At 44.0% G+C, this 23,283-nt stretch overlaps 1 long non-coding RNA gene across 2 annotated transcripts in view; it reads right to left on the reverse strand.

The window, feature by feature from the left end:
* Positions 1-299: 299 nt before the first annotated feature.
* Positions 300-23,283, reverse strand: part of LOC143839563 (uncharacterized) — a 32,492-nt gene continuing 9,508 nt past the window's right edge. Inside the window, exons 3-5 of one of the 2 annotated variants that reach the window (XR_013231765.1) lie at positions 22,108-22,183; positions 10,931-11,000; positions 300-1,458 (exon numbers count right to left, since the gene is read on the reverse strand). This is a non-coding gene — a long non-coding RNA (uncharacterized LOC143839563). The remainder of the gene's footprint in view (positions 1,459-10,930; positions 11,001-22,107; positions 22,184-23,283) is intronic. The other variant, XR_013231761.1, reaches the window with a different exon arrangement.

Consider the following 23,283-nt stretch of genomic DNA (forward strand, 5'->3'; position numbering starts at 1 on the left):
ATAGCATTTGGCAGGCAGAACTGTACTAAGTGCACTTGTTGGAAATGTTTAGACGGTCTTCCTGAAAAGCCTGCTTAACATAATTCGTGAGCATGTAGCCCACAGTTTCTCTGTGGAATTCTCAGAAAAATAACAGCAGATATGAGACTCTTCTGTGTGGATAAGGGACAAACCTTTCTTGGGGGGATTGTGTGGGGAAACATCAATTAGTGGAAAACTGGGGAAATTCCAAAAACAGCAGAAGTAACATACTTGGAAGAGATTTAAAGGAGAACTGGAGCTCCTGGATGCAGTGCCTGCTTGCTAAGAGTACAGGACTTTCTGCACCCTTAATTTGCCCTCCTTAGACTGCCAAGGAGATGGAGAGGGAATTAGGAAGAAACCTACTGATGGGGAGTAGTACTAGTGCTGAAAAAGCAGATAGGAGACATAATTTGTGGAGATCAGGACAACATCAGTTTGCATGGGGTGCTGGCCAGGCCTGAAGGTCCTAGATCTGTGGTGTATTTTTGTGGGTCAAGAACCACAGACACTGGAATTGCTGCAACTTTTTATTAGTGCCAGAACATGATACAAGCTGTACTAAGATCATACTGAAAACCCACCCAGAAAACACCAACTATATAAGCACATCCAAGACAAAAGGATTGGGCGTGACCCCGCGCCATTGGCTAAATACTGTGAATTGGATTAAACTGATTGGATTCCACAGCAGGGTTCCTTGGAGCACGACAGTTAGAACCTGTCAGTGGCTGATTCCACCTCTAGTCATGGTGTGTATGGTTGTGTATGGTTGTGTATGGTGTGTATGGTTGGCAAATCCGCATTGGAAAATATCAGAAATTTGGGGATGGCGCCTAGGGAGGGAGAGGTTTTTAGGAAGAAATAGCACCTCATTGGAGTATAATGTCAGAATCCACTGTCCAGTGCAGCCATTTTCTTCAGGAGCATTAATGCTTGTAGTCTGAATCTGCTTTAAGGTTGGTAACCCTACTATAGGGTTTTATTTGTGAATTCCAGAAAAGTCACACAACTCGTCAGTCTTTTGCTTGTGAAGGCCTTGAGTTAAATCTTTTGAGTCTTCCTTTAAAAAGTGGCAAAACAGTGTTATTCTTAGTCATTCCAATTGCATGGAGCGTATGGGGTTTTTTTCCACAAAGCTCAGTTTACTCTTGATTTTCTTGGGAGTGGTTTCACAAGCACTGGAATTCATCTGGGTACGATTATGCTACACATCTGTCCTTCCTGTTCATTTTCACAGTTCTGGAATCAATTTATTGGCTTCCTTGTGTGCCTTCAAGAGTAAGGATTTTCAAGGGAGGGCTCTGTCATCCTCGGCAGCATCTCACACCACACTCCACCTTTTAAAAAAGACACTTTAAAAGTCTCTAGCCCATGCCCTGATGGAGATGTAAGGGGAAAGGCTTCTCTCCGTGAGGGAAGATGCCAAAAACTTACCTAAAAAAAAAGAAGTGGGAAATAATAAACTTTACCAAATAAATTGCTACAATACTTCAGTGAAACATCTTAATTTTAGTCATTTAGTGTCATTAAAAAAGAAAGAAAAAATAATCATTCGTATTTAGGGTAGTGGGGAGGAGAGGTAGTGATTTGACCAGGACAGTCCATTCAGGCTCAAAAATGCATGTGAAAATCAAAGGAGTACAGGCCAGAACCAGTTTTTAAAAACTCACAGGGAAAAGCCCTAGAGCTGAATCCATGGAAGTTTTTCCCTGCCTTGGCTTCAAAACTGGAATGACGGTTGGTCGTGGGACTTTGGGGGGAACATCAACCAGGCTTTTCCTAACCTTAATAAAAATCCAACAAGATGTTAGGTCTGCCAAGGATCATTTTGGGACTCCCCAGACCATTTTATGGATACATGTGATGTGATATTGGGATACTAATGTCTCTAAGCTCTCTGGGGCCTGATTCAGCTCAGGAGTGTGGCATGGGGAGGGGGACAGGATTGCCAGTAGGCTTGTGCACTTTGGCCGCCGAAGCAGCCAGTGGTGCAGCGCAGGGGGAGGGGCAGAGCCAGCGCCAGCATGCCAGTCAGCACACACATGCAGGCGCAGAGCTCTGTGCCTGCGTGTGGGTGCTGGGTCACACGCTGCTACCGGCGCCACCTCTCCTCCTGCGCCACACTGCAGGCTGCTTCAGGCTCAAACTGCTGCTTCAGCGGCCAAAGCACGCAAGCCTGGTTGCCAGCTTTCAAGTAGGATTGGAGATCTCCCAGAATTACAAACTGATCAGTTCCCCTGGAGAAAATGGCTGCTACCAACTGCCTTAGAACTGCACAGCCACAGGTTGGGCTGGGGCCAGAACAGTGTTGGGGCAGTCTGACCTCCCTGCTGACCATGGGCCATCAGTAGCCCCAGCTCCCAGCCACCCTCCAGTTTTCAGCAGCTTTGTGCTCTTCCTTCTGGGTAGCCATGTGTGAAAAACAGCCCAGGCATTGAGGGGTGTATGTGTGTGCTTGCCTTGAGCTTTGGATGGGTCTAGCATTTTCAGCCCAGAAATGGGAGTTTCTGGGGAGGTGTGCAAATAAAGGGGAATTCCTGCGATGGGGGAAGGGAGCTGAAGACAGTCATTCGACCTCTTTTGAAGTCCTTTACATATAAGCACACTTCTGAGCTCACCAAGGAAAGAAAGCCAGGAATGAGGCTGCTGAATAGAAGTGGCTTAAGAGTGTGACTGTGCAAAAGAGGGGAATAGTGCACAAGAGGGCTTAGAAACTGGGGGATAAGGCCTCCAAATTCCTAACCTGGCCTCCCCACTCCCTGCTCTCCTCTTCTTCACTTTTCCTCAGACAGTTATTGCCAAAGGAGATTGAAATCTGTTCTTCCACCCAATCTTCCCACGTGGGGGAGTGGAGTGAGGGGGGAACTTTGGGAGATATGGCTGCGCCTGGCATGGATGAGGTGCTGCTATTGAACATGACATGTCTACCCTCCCCCCTTTTATCCTCTGTGCTGCTTGAAAGCTCTCCTTGCCTCTTTCTCCTTTTCACCTCCTCTCCTCCATCCTCCTCTCCAGCTGTGGCTTAATTATACCCCCCTGCTCTCTACGCAGCTCCTGCTTGCTTATGGGGTCAGGGGAGGGTTTTTTCTTTGGCTTGACCCCTTTTTTGAGATTAGCAATGGCCACTAACAGAGCATTTATTTCTTAAAGCTACAGGCACTGCTTCTATTTGGTGGTGGTGGTGGTAACTGGGAACTTTTCCCAGGTTTGTAGAAAAATCTGTTCATGGCTCTAATCTCCAAGTTAAGTATCCATGTATGTGACCACACTGATATCTGTTGCAGATACATAACTACAGTGAGGAGGGCTAGATACTTATTTTTTAGAATGTGGAAGCAGGGAATTAATAGGAATTAGCTGGTTCTTGCAAATGTATCATTATGTTAATACACTTTATCACAAGAGCTGTTATTGGTACTTTTTTTACTGTGGTGGACTGAAAATATAGGAAAAGTGACTGCTGACTGGATGAAGAAGTGTGATCTTCAAGCAGTGGCTAGACAGATACTTATCCTGGATATTTTAGGCTGATGCTTCATTGAGGAGGGGGTTAGACTAGATGGCCTGTATGGCCCCTTTCAGCTCTGTGCTTCTAGGATTCTACAACTACAGTGTGAACATTCCATTGCCAGTGCTTTTGTGCAAAAAATGACAGTGAAATGGAGATTCAGGATTCTCCATGTAGGTGCAGGCTAGACTTCTTGCACTTTTAGGTTGTATTACAATGTGAGATGAATGCATTCTTCTTTGCTGTATGTTATCATGCGCTTCCAAAAGAAAAGAATGCAAGTTATTTATAATTAAAGCCCTGCCTTCAGGGAAAAATGGCTAAAACCCAGTAATCAAACAAACATTCCTCACCCCATCTATACATTTGTTTTCAACTTCAAAACAGCATTGGCTCATTAAACAGCAGGTTGGCAGGGCTGAGATTACATTCCCACACTTGGTTTCCAAGTGTTTATGATTTTATATGTCTTTTCCTCTCATCTCATCAAAGAATTCATTTGGCTGCCTAAGAACCAGCAGCACCAGCAGCTGCAGTGAAAAAAACACTCTCCTGAGTTCAGAGCCCTGGAGGGCAGCCATGTTGAAACTATCATTGTTTCGGCCCATGTCTCTCATTAGAGCCTGCCAGATAAATATTTACAGCTGGTCATGGGAGGAGGAAGCAGGCAGGAAGGAGCTCTGCACAGTCTTTTTCATCTCAGCCCTCCTTTTGCTTTGAAAAAGATCCAAATAGTATTGTGCTTATTTGGTTGCATAAGAATTAGAACAAAATGAAGACCAACGAACTTTCTGGTGAATGTCTATCACCAAATTCGTGATAGTCCAGAGTGATACTATAACTGGGGAAAGTTTCCTGTTTAATGAATTAAGATTTTCAGAGTAGTGGCTTTGCTCTGAATTGTATTAGCAAATTACAGCTGAGCCAACACAAATAGAAGGGAGGCCAAATAGATATGTTATAGCCATGGTTATTAATGGCAGAAAGTGAAGAGTGAAGAGGAACTAAAGAGCCTGTTGATGTGTGTGAAGGAGGAGAGTGCAAAAGCTGGCTTGAAACTCAACATCAAGGAAACAAAGATCATGGCATCCGGCCCTCTCAATTCTTGGCAAATAGATGGGGAAGAAATGGAGATAGTGACAGATTTTATTTTCCTGGGCTCCAAGATCACTGCAGATGGGGACTGCAGCAAAGAAATTAAAAGACGCTTGCTCCTGGGGAGGAAAGCTATGGCAAATCTAGACAGCATCCTAAAAAGCAGAGACATTACCCTGCCAACAAAAGTGCATTGAATCAAGGCTATGGTCTTCCCTATTGCAATGTATGGCTGCGAAAGTTGGACCATAAGGAACGCCGAGCGTCAAAGAATTGAGGCTTTTGAACTCTGGTACTGGAGTCCCTTGGACTGCAAGGCGAACAAACCGGTCAGTCCTAGAGGAGATCAGCCCTGACTGCTCCTCAGAAGGCCAGATCCTGAAGGTGAAACTCAAATACTTTGGCCACATCATGAGAAGGAAGGACTCCTTGGAGAAGACCCTAATGCTGGGAGCAATCGAGGACAAAAGAAGAAGGGGACGACAGAGAATTAGGTGGCTGGATGGAGTCACTGAAGCAGTAGGTGCAAACTTAAATAGACTCCGGGGAATGGTAGAGGACAGGAAGGCCTGGAGGATCATTGTCCATGGGGTCACGATGGGTCGGACACGACTTCACACCTAACAACAACAGCCATGGTTATATTTTGCATAATAACACATAATAGCAATAAATAGCCATACATCTTAACAAAATAACAAATTAGTTCAAAAGCCCTCCACTCACCTACAGTTATCTAAATCACAATAGTGTATTACTTTCAGTGTGACTCTGGGGGCCATTCCACACAGCGTTAATGTTGCTGAAGTCTTACCATTGTGTAACGCTATTTTTTTAATATTACACACAATGTTGTACACAACACTTCTGCAAAAATCGCTTCGTTGTAGCGCTTTTCGCGGAATCCACTTTTGTGGATTTTGTGTACTAGACTCTTGAGAACAACCTGCAACACATCTGAAAAAGACATGTGCGTTCTCAATATAGCGGGAGCAAGCATATCCCTCCCTAAGCTCTCGCACCCGAGCTTCCGGCATCGCGATCGCCATTTTTTCCCCTTAAACCAGCAAAAACAACAAATAAGCGATGTTTGTTCGGCTGAAATCTCTCCACAAGCAATTGTCAATCAAGTTTCCAAGCACAATACAGCTCCATGTTTGACACTGCCCGTAATTTCAGCCAGAAGTTGCACCCGGGGGGGGGGGATTTTTTAAAAACTATAAGAGCGTGCAAACGATTAAGTTTAAACCCATTACTGCGTGCCCTCTCCTCTGCAGCCAACGGAAACAGCATCCTGCTTTCCTCCAAGTGACAACCTTTCAAATACTTAAAGAGGGCTATCATGTCCCCTCTCAACCTCCTTTTCTCCAGGTTGAAGATGATGGACAAGGGTTCTGCAAGCTCTCCGGAAAGTTCTTTGAGCACTCTCAGGTGCATTTCATCCAGCCCAGGGGATTTGAACTCATCTAGTGCAACTAAATGCCTCTCGACAACCTCTCTGTCTATGTCAACCTGCCATCCAGACACTATCTCTGGGCTACTGCCATCTCTACATGTGCCTAAACCCTTTGACCCGTGGGAAAAAAACAGATTTAAAATAGGCGCTGAGCCTTTCTGCTTTCTCTGCATCCTTTGTTACGCAGCGAGAGGGAGAGGGAAAGAGACACGCAGAGAGATCTGCACCTCCCGGTACCTCCTAGGTCCTAGCACCCATTGTATTCCTGCTTGCAATGGGCTTTCTTGCTAGTTCCACTATAAAAACTTTTCACATGACAGATTGCTGCATAAATTACATTTTTGTTTATAATTTATAAAGCTCTTAATAGGTGCCTTCATATTCACAATAGAACAATTCAAACAGTTGGTCTCTATTTTCATGCTTGACACAAACAACATTTATAACACCCCTCAGGTAGAGTACTCGCTCCCTGACACTCCTGGATTCTCGGAGGTATTATCAGTTCTTTAATATTTCTTCCCCATTTCCAAGCAAAAACAAGTTTCTGCTCACATCCTTTGAATGTGTTGAATGATGTGCCAATGTTTTAAAATGATGTTTTTAATATTATGAATATATGGTAAAAAATCCAAAGCACAAACCATTCTGTTCTGCCATACCTTAATAGGGCTTACTAGGGCTTCTACCTTAATAGGCCTTCTTCGGATGCTTTGCTAGTGTTCTGCCTGGCTCTTCTTTCAGTTGTCTAGGATGTTATGAAGTAAATTCTAACAATGTGTTTCTGTCTATGGGTTTTTTGTACATAATTATTGTTATTATACCTTTAGGATTTTTATGAAACCATATATCAAGAAACTTATTTGAGTTGTGAACCAAGTTGGCCAATGTAACAAATTCCTGCAAGGATTCATAGCCATGAAACACCATAAAGATGTCATCTAAGAATCTAGTGTAAAGCACAATATTTGAAAAGGATTGTTGTTCTTATTTGTTCTTAAATTCTAATGTAAAAAGGGTGGACAAGTTTGGTGATAGGACACTCCCCATGGAAATCCCATATACTCGTAAATAAAGCTTATCCTTAAATTGAAAAAAAGTTCTTCTCTAAGACTATATCCAGCAAATCTAATAAAAAATGAGTGGGTGGTTTCTGAAGACATCTAGAATCTCAATATATCTTGGCAACATCCCTTGCCTCTTCTATAGGAATGCTGGTATACAGGGCTTTAACATCCCAAGTCACAATAATGTCCTGTCTATCTAGGATCAGTTTTTCAGCCAAATTGATGAATTGAGTAGAGTCCTTAAAGATCTTTGGAATTTGGAGGATCATCTTACTTAAGTGGAAATCCACAAGTTTAGATAATGGTTCCAGTGCCAAGCCAATCTGTGATACTATTGGATGTTCTGAAGGATTTTTAGGATCCTTATGAATTTTTGGGAGAGCATACAACAATGTGATAGATAGATATTTATTAATTAGGAATGAAATCTCCTGTTTGGAAATTAAATTCTGGCCAGAACTATCATATATTACTGTCCTGATTAGTTTAGTCAGTTCATTTATGAAACTGGTAGATATTTGCTTGCAATCTTTTTCTCAGATAATTGTTTGAATATCTCTGCCTCATATGATTGGTATTCAGTACTACAATACTGCCCCCTTTATCTGTGAACCTAATGGTGTTGTTAGGCTTCCTCTTTAAAGTAGTCAAAGCTTGAAATTCAGACCTTGGTATAAACTGCATGGAGCTTTTATTCCAATCCCAGGTTGATTCAGTCCTTGCCCTCTACACAGAATGCGATTTCCGTTTTGATTTAGGGCAATTTAGATTTTCCCTCTGCAGCAAGAAGGATTGATCCAGAGTGACCCTACCTTTATTGTGTGATATCTTAGAGTGCTTTTAATTCTCAATATATTTTAAAATTGCATTATTTTGAATCTGGGCTCTCTGCTGTGGTAGAGAACTCATGATTGGCCACAGGTGGCCATGTGACAAGCTTGCCTTAAAGGAGAAGCCCCTAATATCTCTCAACTTCTGTCGGTCTTGGATTTTTTTTCTGCCTTCTTCGATCCTCTCCCCCCCCCTTCAAGAAAAGAAAGGATTTTTTCCTCCCTCCTCTGACTTCTTCAATCCTCTCCCCCCCTTCAAGAAAACAAAGAAAGAGTCTCCATTTTCCTCCTCCACCTCTTCTGAGTCTCCCTAACCACATGCAGAACACTTTCCTGTTTCAATGGGGAGGGGGAGAGAAAGGAAGACCCAAGTTCAAATCGATCTGAATTCAACAGGATTGACAATGGAAGAAACTAAGTAAGTGCAGACTCTGCCCTTGTGAAATTTAAGGCAGCATTTTTGTGTTTTTGTTCCATAGTCACTATATCCTGAAGGATCACCCTTTCAAAGGTGCTAATTTCTCAAATTTCTTGCGACAAATGGGATCTAAACCAACTTAATCCTGAAGGTATTTGGACGTATTACTGAGGTCCCATTTGCTATTTTTTAAAAATTTTAATAATCTAATAATCTTTAAAAAATCCACCCTTGTTCTAAATGTATTGTATTGGTAAATGGGAACAAAACTTAATTGACTTTTTTTGGCACTAGCACAGGTATTGTGATAGAAATAATTTTATTTACAGACTGGCGTCTTTGGGCGCCCTGATGGGGAAAAGAAGCCGAGCAATGTCAGGCCATCCGTTTAACTGATGCCTAGCTCAGCCACGCCCCCTGTTGCCATGCCAACACACACCCTGCCCAGAGAATGCCAGTGCTGGGAGTTCTCTCCCACCAGCCAGGTCCCTGTCGGCGTTCCTCCCCCACAGCGGCAATGGGGCTTTAGATGAGTCTTGGGGGCTTTTTGTCATTGTCAGCTTGATATTCTTCATTCTCATCTCTACTTTTAGACCGTGGCAGACTTTTTAAAGTGCTATAAGTGAAGTCTAAAATGTGACATGGTATGTATGTACACAGTCCAGTTCTACTAAACTGGTAAAGGCGCTAGGAGAGCCGTGCAGGCTTAACTCTATGCTATAGGAATCTTAGTCTTCTATCCATGTATGTTTCAATATTCTGTTGATGGTACCACATGCAGCCCACATGGCACAGGTTGACCACTGGTTCAGAGGCCACATAGATAGAGCCTTATATTCCATTCTATGACTGACTGACATCACAAATGTTATACCTAGAGCATTGCCAAAAGAGCAGAAGATAGCAGTAATACTTTAAATGGGAAAGAGAAGAGAACGATGTATTAAATAACTAAGAAAAACTAGGATATACATTTTAAAAAAATCAGTATCTTATCTACCTAAAGGATTACATCCTTAGAAATTTCCGAGAGCTGTAGAAAGATGGGATAGTTCAAAAGTAGACCAAACTGAGACTGAATTCAGTGTTGTGCTTTCCTTCCATCCCTCCTGTGAACATAGTCAATGAGTGATTTCTGATTTACAGCAAACCTTAATTTAATCCAAACTTGCAAACTCTGGTTATTTTGTAAGCAGGAAGTTCAAACCATAGTTTGCTGATTCAGATGTAACTTATGAAAGTATAGGATATGAAGCTGCCTTATACAGAGTCAGGTCACTGGCTCATCTAGCTCTACATTAGTGCCTTTGACTTCCCTGGCCCAAAAGAGGTTCGTCATCAACCAGGACCAGAGCCTTTTCGGTCCTGGCCCCAACCTGGTGGAATGATCTCCTGGGAGAGCTAAGGGTCCTGACGGAGCTGTCACACTTTCACAGGGCCTGCAAAATGGAGCTCTTCTGCCAGGTCTATGGTTGCAGCCAGTGCAATTAAGATCTAGGGCCCCTCCCTGGGTTGCCAGTACACCAGCCTCCCTTGTCATCCTCCCCCTGTTGCACAAGAACACACAAGAGTTGTGTGTGTGTGCGCGCGCGTGGGGGGGTAGTTTTTGTGACAACAGAGAGGGTTCTTATAATTTTATGACTTTATGGTGTTTTATGTGAGGTTGTTATACTGTTATCCACCACAAGCCATTCGTGAAAGTGGCAGGATATAATTTAAATAACAATAATCAATAATAATAAAATAACAACAACAGACAGTGAACCATGAAAACATGACCTCTCTTTAAAATACTTAAGTTATTAAATGACTATGGGCTCAGTTACACAATATTTTGGAAGTTCTGTGTAGCTGTGCCCCCAGAGGGTGAGGGGGATGGAGAAGTATGCAAGCACAAAGTTCATTCATACAGTACCAAATCATGGCTTGTTTTTCTGTCTGAACTGCTGTATCATCCTTGAGCCTTCATACCCACAATTATTTGTGTGGAGCAACAAGTGAGCCTTGGCATAAACACATTCAAGCACCTCTTTCAATGTGAGTCTGAACAGAAGTGTTGTGGAATCTCACCCCAGCAATTTCTGCCTACCATGGCTATCATATCCACATGTCTCAATCAATGCAGAATTCAATGGGTCAAAATGTTCAGCTGTGCAGCAGCTGGAATGAAAAGCCTTTTGACATGGTTAAAAAGAATATGAATCCATAATAGACAGCTGGGGACTCAACATACTATTTAATTCCTCTGCTTGTGATATAAAACCTACATCTGTCCAAACACATACCCCCTTCTTTTACTTGCCTGAGCTGAATCAACAGACCAACAATGATTGTTTCCAGCTCACACTGAGGCCTGCAAAGTACTTTGGATCCACTTGTCAAACTATCTCCCTGAGCTGTAATGATTTGTTTTTAAATTCCCTTCATGAGATTTACAAGAAATTAGAAGATTTGAGGGGGGGGGGGTTCCGAGGAGGCGAGAGAAACTGGAAAGTAGAAGTCACTTAGGAATATCAGTCCTCCATTACTCACTCTGAGCTGCTACTGCCTGCCATTTTAGGCCCAGCTTTTACATGCAAGAAATCCTAGTAGTCATCTGGCCCTGTAAGAACAATGATGCCATTTTCAAACATCTGGGATAGGACCTGCAGTAATGGGTTTAAACTATGTGTAGAATGGCGCAGGACAAAAAAAAATCACAGTCAAAGTAGTTTAGAAGTGGAATAAGCTACCTAAGGAGGTGGAGATCTCTCCCTTATTGGTGGTTTTCAAGGAGCATCTGGACAGATACATATCATGAATGCTTTAGGGTGATCCTGCATTGAGTAGGAGGCTGGACTAGATGGCCTATATGACCCCTTCCAGTTCTAAGTTTCTATCTGTATCTTTTGAAATTTGGCGACTAGAAGAGTGAGTGTGATGTCAAATTCTGTATGTTGAAGATGAATTAAACCAACTGGACTATTTTTTAAATTTATTTTGAGGCTTCTATACTGCTCTGTCAAGACTGGTCATCTCGGGGTGATGTACAACATAGACTTCGTAAAACAATATAGATTCATATGGGCAGCAATGTTGGTCTGAAGCAACAGAACTAAGCCTGGGTCCAGTGGCACCTTTGAGACCAGCGAAGTGTTATTCAATGTATAAGGTCTGTGTACATGAACACTCTTTCTGGTGCACTTCTTCACAAATATCTGAAGAAGTGTGCACACAAAAGATTATACTTAGAATGAAACTTTGTTGGTCTTAAATGCACCACTTTCCTCAACTGGAATAAAATCACCTTTCCTGGATGGGCTGTGGTCAACCCTGAAACTCAAGATAAACAAGGAACAACCCTAAGCGATTATTTCTACACTGACCATTTCCTTATTCCCTGTCTGCTTTCATAGAACTGGGATTTGACAATTTAGGAAAGCTTTGCCAAGAGTTAGTTGGCTAAGTTTAAAAGTCTTGAAACCAGACATCTTAATAACTACCTTTCCTATTAATACTTTTCGCTAAGCATGAACAGGATTGTAAACGTGATGATTCTTAAAATTTCTGAAGCCTTTTCCTGGACACATCAGGAAAAGGCTTCTTTGGATCCTTCTACCCATGGGATGTGGACAGACAGAGATAATAAATCTTCTTGGCATGAAGGGTACATTCTCTTTGGCTGATTCCATCTATAAGGAGCATTGTGTGTCTTGGCTTGGAAATAATCTCCTGTGCAATTGCAGAGAGCAAACTATCACCTTTGGTTGCAAGTGAAAGCCCATATGGTCTTTTCCAAAGCAAAGAGCAGATCCTGGTTTCTTCCTCAGGCTCCTTGATACAGGAGGTACTTCAGAAGAGCCCAAGATATGTGCCTTTATATCTGTAAGTTGTGCTTATTTAGAATTAGTGATGCAGTACCCACAATTGGTGGGAGCATTTTGTGAGTGGAACACTTGATAAAACAACATTACTGTCACTTCTGGCGAAGGCTTCATAGTGATGTCACAGCCATACAACAATCTTACCCATTCCTTCTCAGATTTTTTACCACTGAGAAACCCCTGGAACATTCTTCAGCTTTCGAGAAACTCCAAAAGTGGTGCAATCATGTAGAATATGGTTGGGAAGAATGCTCACCCAGGGCCCCTCCCCTCCCTACCCTGTCCAGCCCCATCATTGGCTGGGAGTGGGATTGACACGACCATTTGTGGTCATTGTTGTTGTTAGGTGTGAAGTCATGTCCGACCCATCGCGACTCCATGGACAATGATCCTCCAGGCCTTCCTGTTCTCTACCATTCCCCGGAGTCCATTTAAGTTTGCACCTACTGCTTCAGTGACTCCATCCAGCCACCTAATTCTCTGTCGTCCCCTTCTTCTTTTGCCCTCCTTCGTTCCCAGCATTAGGCTCTTCTCCAGGGAGTCCTTCCTTCTCATGATGTGGCCAAAGTATTTGAGTTTCATCTTCAGGATCTGGCCTTCTAAGGAGCAGTCAGGGCTGATCTCCTCTAGGACTGACCAGTTTGTTCGTCTTGCAGTCCAAGGGACTCACAAGAGTCTTCTCCAGCACCAGAGTTCAAAAGCCTCAATTCTTTGATGCTCGGCCTTCCTTATGGTCCAACTTTCGCAGCCATACGTTGCAACTGGGAAGACCATAGCCTTGACTAAACGCACTTTTGTTGGCAGGGTGATGTCTCTGCTTTTTAGGATGCTGTCTAGATTTGCCATAGCTTTCCTCCCCAGGATAAAGCTTTTAATTTCTTTGCTGCAGTCCCCATCTGCACTGATCTTGGAGCCCAGGAAAATAAAATCTGTCACTATCTCAATTTCTTCCCCATCTATTTGCCAGGAATTGAGAGGGCCGGATGCCATGATCTTTGTTTTCTTGATGTTGAGTTTCAAGCCAGCTTTTGCACTCTCCTTCTTCACCCGCATCAACAGGCTCTTTAGTTCCTCTTCACTTTCTGCCATTAGAATGGTATCATCTGCATATCTGAGGTTGTTGATATTTCTCCCTGCAATCTTGATCCCAATTTGTGACTCCTCTAATCCCGCCTTTCTCATTATGTGCTCCGCATACAAGTTAAATAGGCAAGGCGACAGTATACAGCCTTGCCGAACTCCTTTCTCAATTTTGTGGTCATATCACCTGATAAATGTTTAATAAATTTTAAAAATATATTAAAAATTAATTAACTCCCACCCATTCAGGAAACCCTTCCAGGGACACTAAGAAACCTGATTTAAAAAGCCAGCTTTAAGTGATAACCAGGAAGTTATGATAGCCAGAAAAGATGACACCGGTGGAATCTAAAAACAAAGCCAAGATAACACATGAAAATAACTGACTGTGGAAAAAAATATAAAAGTAAATCAAGCCCTATTCCATATGTACTCTATAAATTTCCCAGAAGGATCAATAAATGAGATCCTAGATTTCTATTGCTGGGATTGCCAGTGTTATGCTTGAGGAAGAAAAGGTCTGGGGAGTGGAGGGAACTCAACAAAAATGTGATGCCACAGAATCCACTCTCCAAAACAGCTATTTCCACCAGGGGAACTGATCTCTCTAGGTTGGAGATCAGTTGTAATTCTGGGGGAACTCCACGATCCCTCTTGAGGTTGGTAACCCTGCTATTGGGTTCCATTTAGTCCGGAAAAGTCAGGTGCCTATTCAGTCTTCATTGTGTAGGCCTTTTGTTAAACCCTTTGAACAGTTCAAAATGTTAATATCAGAAGCATTCTTCTGGAATATATTTTCTATTATTGCAATGCAGTGATAGAAATGCAGGCTGACTGGACTGGAGTTGAATGTTGACAGCTGCCAAATATATACAGCCTTGCCCCTAAAACCTCTGTGAACTAATTTCTCATTGCCTTGAATTTATGTTCCCCATTTCTGGCCACAGGCAGAACATTTATCAGTATATCACCTTATGTCACAAATAACAAGCTGGCAACCTTATTACCTCCCTGTCAGTTCACATAACTTCAGCAGGGTCACTTCAGGTTAACTCATGAACCTTGAAGATATCTGTAAGGAACTGAGGACCAGGAACTGTCCACTCAGGTGAAAAGATTGTTGCCTAGAGCAAGAGTTCAAGATGGGGAGAAAAATTATACCTTCATGGATCCCTAGAGCAATGCCCTGGGCTCAGAGCCAGAACAGAGATCAAGGAAGAGGTGGATAAGAGGAATGAGACTGATACTGAACTTTCTTCAGGCACTGATGAGCTTTGATCTAGGATTACACCAATGATTGATCTCTATTTTACTTCTCCATGTTTTTTTAGGGTGGTGGTAGAAGGGTGATCTCTCTATTACCTTTTAAACTTTTACCTTTTATACCAGGAACATAAAATGCTGTACTTTGCTGCCCTTTCCCATTCTCCCCCACCCCACAATAACTATACAGTTGAATCTATATAGTTGGTTCATCCAAGAGAGAGAGAGCGAGTAGTGCAAGGCCATCCAAAGAGCTTCATGACTGAGAAGGGAGTTAAACCCTTCCTGGCCTTAGTCTAATAGTATACCATGTGGCCATCAGGACATTACACAACCCTTGTATCTCCCATAAGCCTTTAAACTATGGGACTGCTCCTAGAACTGCACCAGAGTGATCAAACATAACTCCTGTTTTGTCTGCAAAAGAATATTAGTCAATTGATGATGCCATCATTTTAACTGTCTTCTTATTATTATTGTTTTTGCTTTCATGTCATAGCCAATTTATAGTGACCCCATAGGGTTTTGAAGGTAAGAGAGATTCAGAACTGGCTTCTAGGTACGAAGCTTCCAGACTTTTTAAGGCCTTAATTATGAGTTCCAATATGTTGAATCTGATTTGGTCCTCCATCTGGAGCCAATGCAGCTGGGAGACCACTGGTCAAAAATGCTCCATCCACCCAGTTCCAGTAAGGAGTCACGTCGGGTGCCGACAGGTAGAGTGCTAGCTGCCACACCAGGCGAAGGTAGTAGAAGGCCCGGTAGCCAGCATTTGTGATTTGGACTTTCATTGATAATGAATCCAGAATCACATCCAGGCTCCTAACAGTGATTGCAGTTGCTAACTGGATCCTGTCAAGAGCAGAGAGTTGTAGTGCCTTCTCTGGGGCATGCCAACCCAGCCACAGGACCTTCATCTTTGCTAGATTCAACTTCAGCTGACCCCACTTGAGCTTATCCATCACTGCCTTCAGGCAACTGGTCAGTGTAATTGGGGGTGTTGATGCATGGCAGTCCATTAATAAATGCAGCTGAGTTTCATCGGCATATTGATTACACCGCAGCCCAAACTCCAGATTAACAGGGCAAGAGGGTGCATACAGATGTTGAACAACATCAGGGAGAGAATTGCTCTCTGTGGGACCCTGCATGCGAATGCATACTGCTGGACAATGTTCTCCCCTATTGCCATCCTCTGTCTCCGGATCTTATATTCAACTGGAAGTCAATATTAAACCAAGCAAGAAGAAAAGTATCTTGACTTCTATATCTTGTCTGCTAAGAGACTTTGAGCTCTGCCTGAATTTATTTTGGTTACATGCAGTTAATATACAAATGAGGAAGTCCAATGAAACTAATGTATACCTAGGATATTAGTCTTGTGTATGATGGTTACCCTGAAATATTAAAGATATTGAAGACAAGATATTTTTTTCTTGCCTGAGTTAATATTGACTTCCAGTTGAAATATAAGATTACCTTACTGCAGTCAAAATGAATTCTTCAAAAACTTACAGGATGTATTGAGCCACATGGTTTTTATCTTGTCTGCGCTATCCAAATGCTAACCGGAGCTACTTAGTATCCCAGCTGCAACCCTGCTTAGCTTCCCAGCTCCAACAAGGCCTGGGGGTATCCAGGTCACCTCCTAATTATTAATGGCTTATATGGCAATTTGATTTTGAGGGGACTTGCTATGGAATTGCTATTTCCCTGACCCTGTTTGACTGCCACAGATTTTACTATTGGGAATCAAAGCATCATCTTCTGTAAAAACAACAGTGATTATGTGATTTCTAAGATAGCTCTACATTTGCTGCTAATTGTATTAAGGGGTGTTTTAAGGGTTTTAACTGTGTTTTTATTATTTCATTGTAAACCGCCATGGGTAAACTGAGAGTGGCAGTCTATAAATGAATGAATAAATAAATAAATAAAACCTGCCTTGCTTGATACATTACTCTTTTGATGGATCATTCTTTTGACTCTGGCTTAGCATGTAATTTCCTTATCAGTGGGAGGATACAGTAGGGAAGACAGCTTTCCTGATCTTCTCAGCCATTTTATGCGAGTTAGTTTGACTCCTCTCTTCTCCTCACTTACCTTAGAGCAGCCTTTCTTAACTTTTTTACTATTGAGAAACCCCTGAAACATTCTTCAAGCTTTGAGAAACCCCAAAAGTGACACAATTGTGCAGAGGTTTGTAATGGCAGGAGTGTTCATGAGCAATTGAACAAAATGAGAGCTGCCAGGCACAGAAATGCAAAAAAAGACATATGTACACCAAACACTCATTTTCATGTAAATATTTGCCATGTTCTTTTACCCTTTTACTCATGTATACTTCTCTGAAAATTGAATTGATAGATCAATAAAATGCTCAGAGTTAATCAAGTGAGGTTTCTTAAATGGAGTGAGCTCTCAAATTTCCAGGAAAGATGCTAAGATTGTCCAGATGCTGGTCTGAATTTGTCAGAGCAATGCTACAGTTTATCCTCAGTTTACCTATTGCCTTTTCTTTTCTTTTTTTGGTCCCTGACTAGGCTAGTTTCTCTGTTTAATATGTGAAGAGAAAGTTGTCTTAGTATCGACTGACTTCCTAACAAAGTTCCTGGGCAATAGAGTTCAAGCACCTCAGAAGAATCATCATAATAAATAATTTGTGTATAATGTTTTAAGCTGCTTCATGAGAACACCTGATAGTACCACACACAGCAGAGAACAAAGGGCTCTGGGATATCTCAATATAATCCTGCCTAGAGGGGAAAAGTGGGGAATGTGCACAGAAGGGAATGTGTATAAAGTAGTAGAAAGTAACTAGTTTTGAAACATGAATGGTGAATCTGTGGCATGCAACATCACTTCAAAAAGGACATGAACACAATCAAGAAGGTGCAGAGGAGAGCGATGAGAATGATCCAGGGCCTGGGTACCAAGCCCTATGGGGAAAGGACTTGGGAATGTTCAGCCTGGAGAGGAAGTGGCTGAGAGAGACATGATTGCTCTCTTTTAGTTTCTGAAAGGTTGTCACATGGAGGAGGGCAGAGAAAGGTTCCTGTTGGCAATATAGGAACCACAGTAATGGGTTTAAAATATGTGGAGAATTGTTGTTGTTAGGTGCGAAGTCGTGTCCGACCTATCGCGACCCCATGGACAATGATCCTCCAGGCCTTCCTGTGCTCTACCATTCCCCGGAGTCCATTTAAGTTTGCACCTACTGCCTCAGTGACTCCATCCAGCCACCTCATTCACTGTCGTCCCCTTCTTCTTTTGCCCTCGATCGCTCCCAGCATTAGGTTCTTCTCCAGGGAGTTCTTCCTTCTCATGAGGTGGCCAAAATATTTGAGTTTCATCTTCAGGATCTGGCCTTCTAAGGATCAGTCAGGGCCGATCTCCTCTAGGACTAACCAGTTTGTTCGCCAATGATATCGCCTAAATATCAGACTTTTTTTCACAATCAGAGTAGTTCAGCAATGGAATCGACTGCCTAAGGTGATGCTGAGCTCCTCCTCACTGGTGGTCTTCAAGCAGCAGCTGAACAGATTCTTATTCTGATACACACACATGCAAGAAAGCCCATTGAAATTAGGAATGAAATGGGTGCTAGGACCCAGGGGACACCAGCAGGTGCAGATCTCTCTCTCTCTCTCTCTCAGCAGGAGCCATAGCAGGTAATCAGGGCTGGTTTGCGGTTTGGCAGGGCTCTCTGTGGCTCTGTGGCTCTCTCTCACATGCTGGCTCCTGCAGCGTCTGAAAGCAAAGTGGCTAACGTCCAGAGAGGGAGGGCGGGAGCAGGGCCAATCAGGGTGCTGGCTGCACTCTGATTGGCGCTAATCCAACTAGTACTGCCAGGACACTCTCCACCCACAGAGCTGTTTCACAAATATTAAGAGGAACAATGGATAAGGATATGTATGTATGTATGTATGTGTATGTGTATGTGTGTGTCTCTGTGTGTGTGTGTGTGTGTGTGTATGTATACACACACATACATACAATATAATATATGTATGTGTATTTGTTGACCAGCTGGCTCGTAGCGGTTTACAATAAAACCTTAACAAAACACATAAAACCCAATACATACAAAAAACAATATGGTGGCAAAAAACAATCTACAAGACTCCCCCTTTCCCATTCATCCTTACCCTACCACAACTGTCACCATCACCCTCGGTGGAGTATCTAGTGGCAGTGCCTGGCCTATGGGCCTATCAATGGCAGGAACGGGTCTTCCTAGCCTGGTCTCAACCAAATGCCTGGAGGAAGATCTCCATCTTGCAGGCCCTGTGGAACACTGACAACTCCATCAGGGCCCTCAGCTGTTCCAGGAGCTCATTCCACCAGGTCAGGGACAGGACCAAGAAGGCTCTGGCCCTGGTTGAGGCCAGCTGTGCCTCCTTGGGACAACCAGCAAATTAATCCCCACAGAGTGAACAGCCCTGTGAGAGGCATAAGTGCCTCAGATAAGTGGGACCGAGGCCACGGATGTCCTTGAAGGTAAAAAGCAAAACCTTGAACTTGATCTGGAAGCCAACTGGTAATCAATGCAGCTGCCTCAGCATAGGCTGGACATGGGCCCTCCAAGATGACCTTGTGAGGACCATAGCAGCTGCATTTTGTACCAATAGCAATTTCCAGATTAGAGATAAGGGAAGGCCTGCATACAGCAAGTTACAGAAGTCTAATCTGGAAGGGACCATTGCATGGATCATCATAACCTAGCTTGGTGCAGATGGAAAAATGCCATTTGGGCTACCTTCATGATCTGAGCTTCCATAGATATGGAGGCATCAAAGATCACACCCAAATTCCTGGCCACAGGCACATCTGTAAGCTGCACTTTGTCCAGACAGGGGAGATGCACTTCCTGGTCCTGTCCCTTTCTACCCAGCCCCAGGACCATTGCAATTAAGAAGAAGAGCTGGGGTTTGAACCCCACTTTTTCCTACCTGAAGGAGTCCCAAGCAGCTTACAATAGCCTTCCCTTGCTCTGACTGCAACAGACACCCTGTGAGATAGGTGAGGCTGAGAGAGCTCTGAGAATTGTGACTTGCTCAAGGTCATCCAACTGGTCACCTACCTGGCTGCATGTTTATTTATTACATTTGGAGGAAGAGTGGGGAATCAAAACTGGTTCTCCATATTAGAGTAAGGTCACCAGATTTTAAAAATGGTAAAGCGGGACATGGGGGGGAGGTGCGGGCAGGTGGGCTTCGCTGGTGGGGCGTCCTCTGCCGCCTTCCCCTCATTTGTGCGAGAGGGAAGATCTCCAGGTAGCACCTGAAGGCTGGCATCCCTGGGGACCGCACGGCTGGGTGCTGCCACACTGCCTGTCACCGGGCCGTGAGGAGCTGGGCCACTGCCCATGGTTGTCCCGCTACCTCATCTACGACATGCTCTTCCACCCAGACGCCCTGTGCCTGGCCACCTGCTCCGCCCACTTCCGATGCCTGCTCTACGAGACGGCCCTCTACTCCATTGAGAGCACTTAGCACCCAGCCTTGATCGCACCAACGCTGCCCCCCTGCGCAGCACTAAGTACAAGGCCATCCCCATGGCTGTGCTGTTCTGCATACTGCTCACCAGTGCCCTGAAAGACGAGGAGGAGGAGAATGAGGAGGAAGAAGGAGGTGGGGGGGCCTCACCGCTACCGCCCTTCCCCACCCCCTACGCCTACTCGCGCAGGCCTGTCCAAGCCCCAAGCAGTCTACTTGCCCCCGCACCGCCTGCCCTGGCCTTCGCCGCCATCATCCCGTGGTGGACCCTCTGGCAGCACACCTATGTGGACCTGCAGGACTACCGCTGCAGCCGTGACTCTGTGCCCAGCTTCGTGCCTCGCAAGCTGGATGTGACGGTCGAGCTGCCGCTTCTCAGCTCCGCCGCCCAGTCGCGCCTCAATGTCCATGGCAGGGAGCTGCAGCTCGACTCGCGCCACCCCACTGCGTACCGCAGGCTCCTGCACCTGCCCTACCTGGTGGACAAGGACCAAGGCCGCGCCACCTTCGACAAGAGCCAGTGGCGCCTCGTCGTCACTCTGCCCATCTGCTGCCCCATGCCCCATGCCCCATGCCTTTCCCAGGCCACCCCAGGAGCAAGAGGAGAAGGAAGAGGAGGAGGATTTGCTTGCCGCACACGTGTGGACCAACCACATGCAGCTTCTGTTGTTGTAGGGCTGAGCCACCCAGAGGCAGCTGGGCAGGGCCAGCAGGAGCAGCCACGCTGCCCCCGCAGCCCCCCAGCCTGGCTCCGGCTTGCATCCCTAGGAGTGTGGGCAGCGCCGTTGGCACAGGGGAGGTGCCCGGCGGGCAGGCAGGCAGAGTTGGCCACCTGGCTGCGCCCTCCCAGGACTTCTGAAGACTCTGGCAGGACGCAGGTCTTTTGCCTCAAAGGTGGGAGAGTTCCGTCAGAATCGGAACGCCTGGTCAGCTTATATTAGAGTCCACTGTTCTTAACCAGTGCACCAACCTGGCCCTCAAAAAGCAGCACTGCAACATTTTATGTTTAGTTTCAGTATTTCAGCAGGGGCCTTAATGTAATACAAGTGGACTGAGTGGGCAGAAAATAGCAAAACCATGACAATAAAGTTTGTGGTTTGGCTGAAAGATTATAGAAGGTTTAATATTTGCTCCCATTGTCTTAATTTATCCAAGTCACCAAATGTATCCAGATGCTTCTCATGTAAGGCCTAAATATAAAATGCATGCAGATCTTGTGCAAAAGGCAGTTAGACAATCTTGAATTTTGGCAAATACAGTACAATTTGACACCTCTCATAAAGTCCCAGTGGAACTGTACCAGTAGTTATAGAATGCCAAATTTATCCTACTTGTGACCTCTGCTTTTCCAGTAGATTTTGTCACCTTGCTTTGAGGCACATGAGTCCCGGGCAAACAAAAGTGAAATTGTTCCCTAGCAAGATAAGGTAGAACTGGCAATCAAAATAATGTCAGCTAAGGAAAGTCTGAGGAATTCCTTTCACTTCTCTGGTATATCATGTTTTTGCTATTAGTTATGCTGCATGTTGCACCGAAGTAAGTGTTCTCAGTACAGGCTAACTCATAAAAAATCACTGTTAGCTGTATGCAGTTTTTTTACAGAGAGAATTTCGCATACATTCTGATACTTGTGATAATTGGAATGTCTAGAAGTACCTATCTTTGTTTAAATGAGCTTCTGGGACTTTGTAGTCACGGAGCAATGCTTGAAGTGGGTAGAGAGTTTGTGTTAGAGGTGTTCATCTTTGGGGTAGACTGCAGGACTGAGCTCTGTTGCCCCAGCTATTTTTACCATGGTCTTCGACATTCCACTTTTATCGCTTCCTTTTTTTCTGTTGTAACCTCCCAACAGTCTTGTGAGGTGGATTATGCAGAGTGAGTGACTGCCTGGGTCTCACCAGTTTGCCACTACATCACACTGGCTTTATCTGTTCCTCCCCCAAAGCATTTAAGTTCACGGACAACATTTTTATAGAAAGCCTACAAAATAGGCTAAAGTACATACCTGCTGTTGATTTGGTTAATCGAGGATGAGGGCACAGTTTCCTTTTTCTCTTTTGGTGGGCAGGTCATAGACTTTCCTTTTCACAGGATATGGAATTTGGATGAGATTTAAAATATTAACTTTTTATAGTCAGAGACTAGAGAGATCCTAGACCCAAACATTACAGAGAACTAAAGCGATTCTGTGAGCATAAGTACAAGACATCACAAACTTAAGTCCATTAATGGTTTGTAAGGTAAATAGCACTGGCTTATTGAAATCATATTCACCCTGGCTGTACTCCCACACAGGACATGCATGTGTGTTCAATCAATGTAAAACCTTGGTAAATGAGCTTTTCATAAAGCATTGTTATTATTTAACGCTTGGGGAGAAATAACTACAAAAACTCAGAGCCAAGATGAAAATGATCAGGTTTTGACGATTACACCAACAATATATTCCTCTGCAGACAAAAGGACTCCACCCAGAGTTTAATCTGAGTCTCATGGCTCATCAGAACATAGTCTGAGATTAGTCCTGGAATATGTGAAACAGCATTTGGTAGAACATATTGCTACATGCTGTTCATGGATGACCAGATGACATCCCTGCCTGGTGTGCCCTTCATTTGGGCAGTTCAACAACTATGCTCCCTTATGGGGTACAAATGTTTTGGTCACCATAATAGATGCCTTAATAACCTCTAGATCCAATTGTTGCAATCTAGTGAGGCCATCTTTGACGAGTACCGTATATACTCACATATAAACCAACCCGCAAAGAAGCCAAGGCACCTAATTTTACCACAAAAACCTGGGCACACTTATTGACTTGCATAAAAGCCGTGGGTGGGAAATGCAACAGGCTACTGGTAAATTTACAGGGTGGCCTAAATGCTTAATCCATGCTCCATCATCACAGGCTCTCCCATCCAGCCTCCCTCCCCAAACAAATACAGAGAAGTCAAGAGGAATAATTAGCTGCTGGTTTTTGTACCCCACATTTTACTAACCAAAGGAGACTCAAAGTGGCTTACAATCACCTTCTCTTCCTCTCTTGATGCCAGACACCCTGAGAGAGCACTGACAGAACTGCTCTGTGAGAACAGCTCTGGCAGGAGAACCAAATAATGCCCCCCCCAGGCCAGCAAACCAGAGCAGAACAACAGTACCCGAAGTTGTCAACCTACTACAA

The sequence above is a fragment of the Paroedura picta genome, chromosome 1 (genome assembly GCF_049243985.1).
Source record: "Paroedura picta isolate Pp20150507F chromosome 1, Ppicta_v3.0, whole genome shotgun sequence".
Lineage (NCBI taxonomy): Eukaryota > Metazoa > Chordata > Lepidosauria > Squamata > Gekkonidae > Paroedura > Paroedura picta.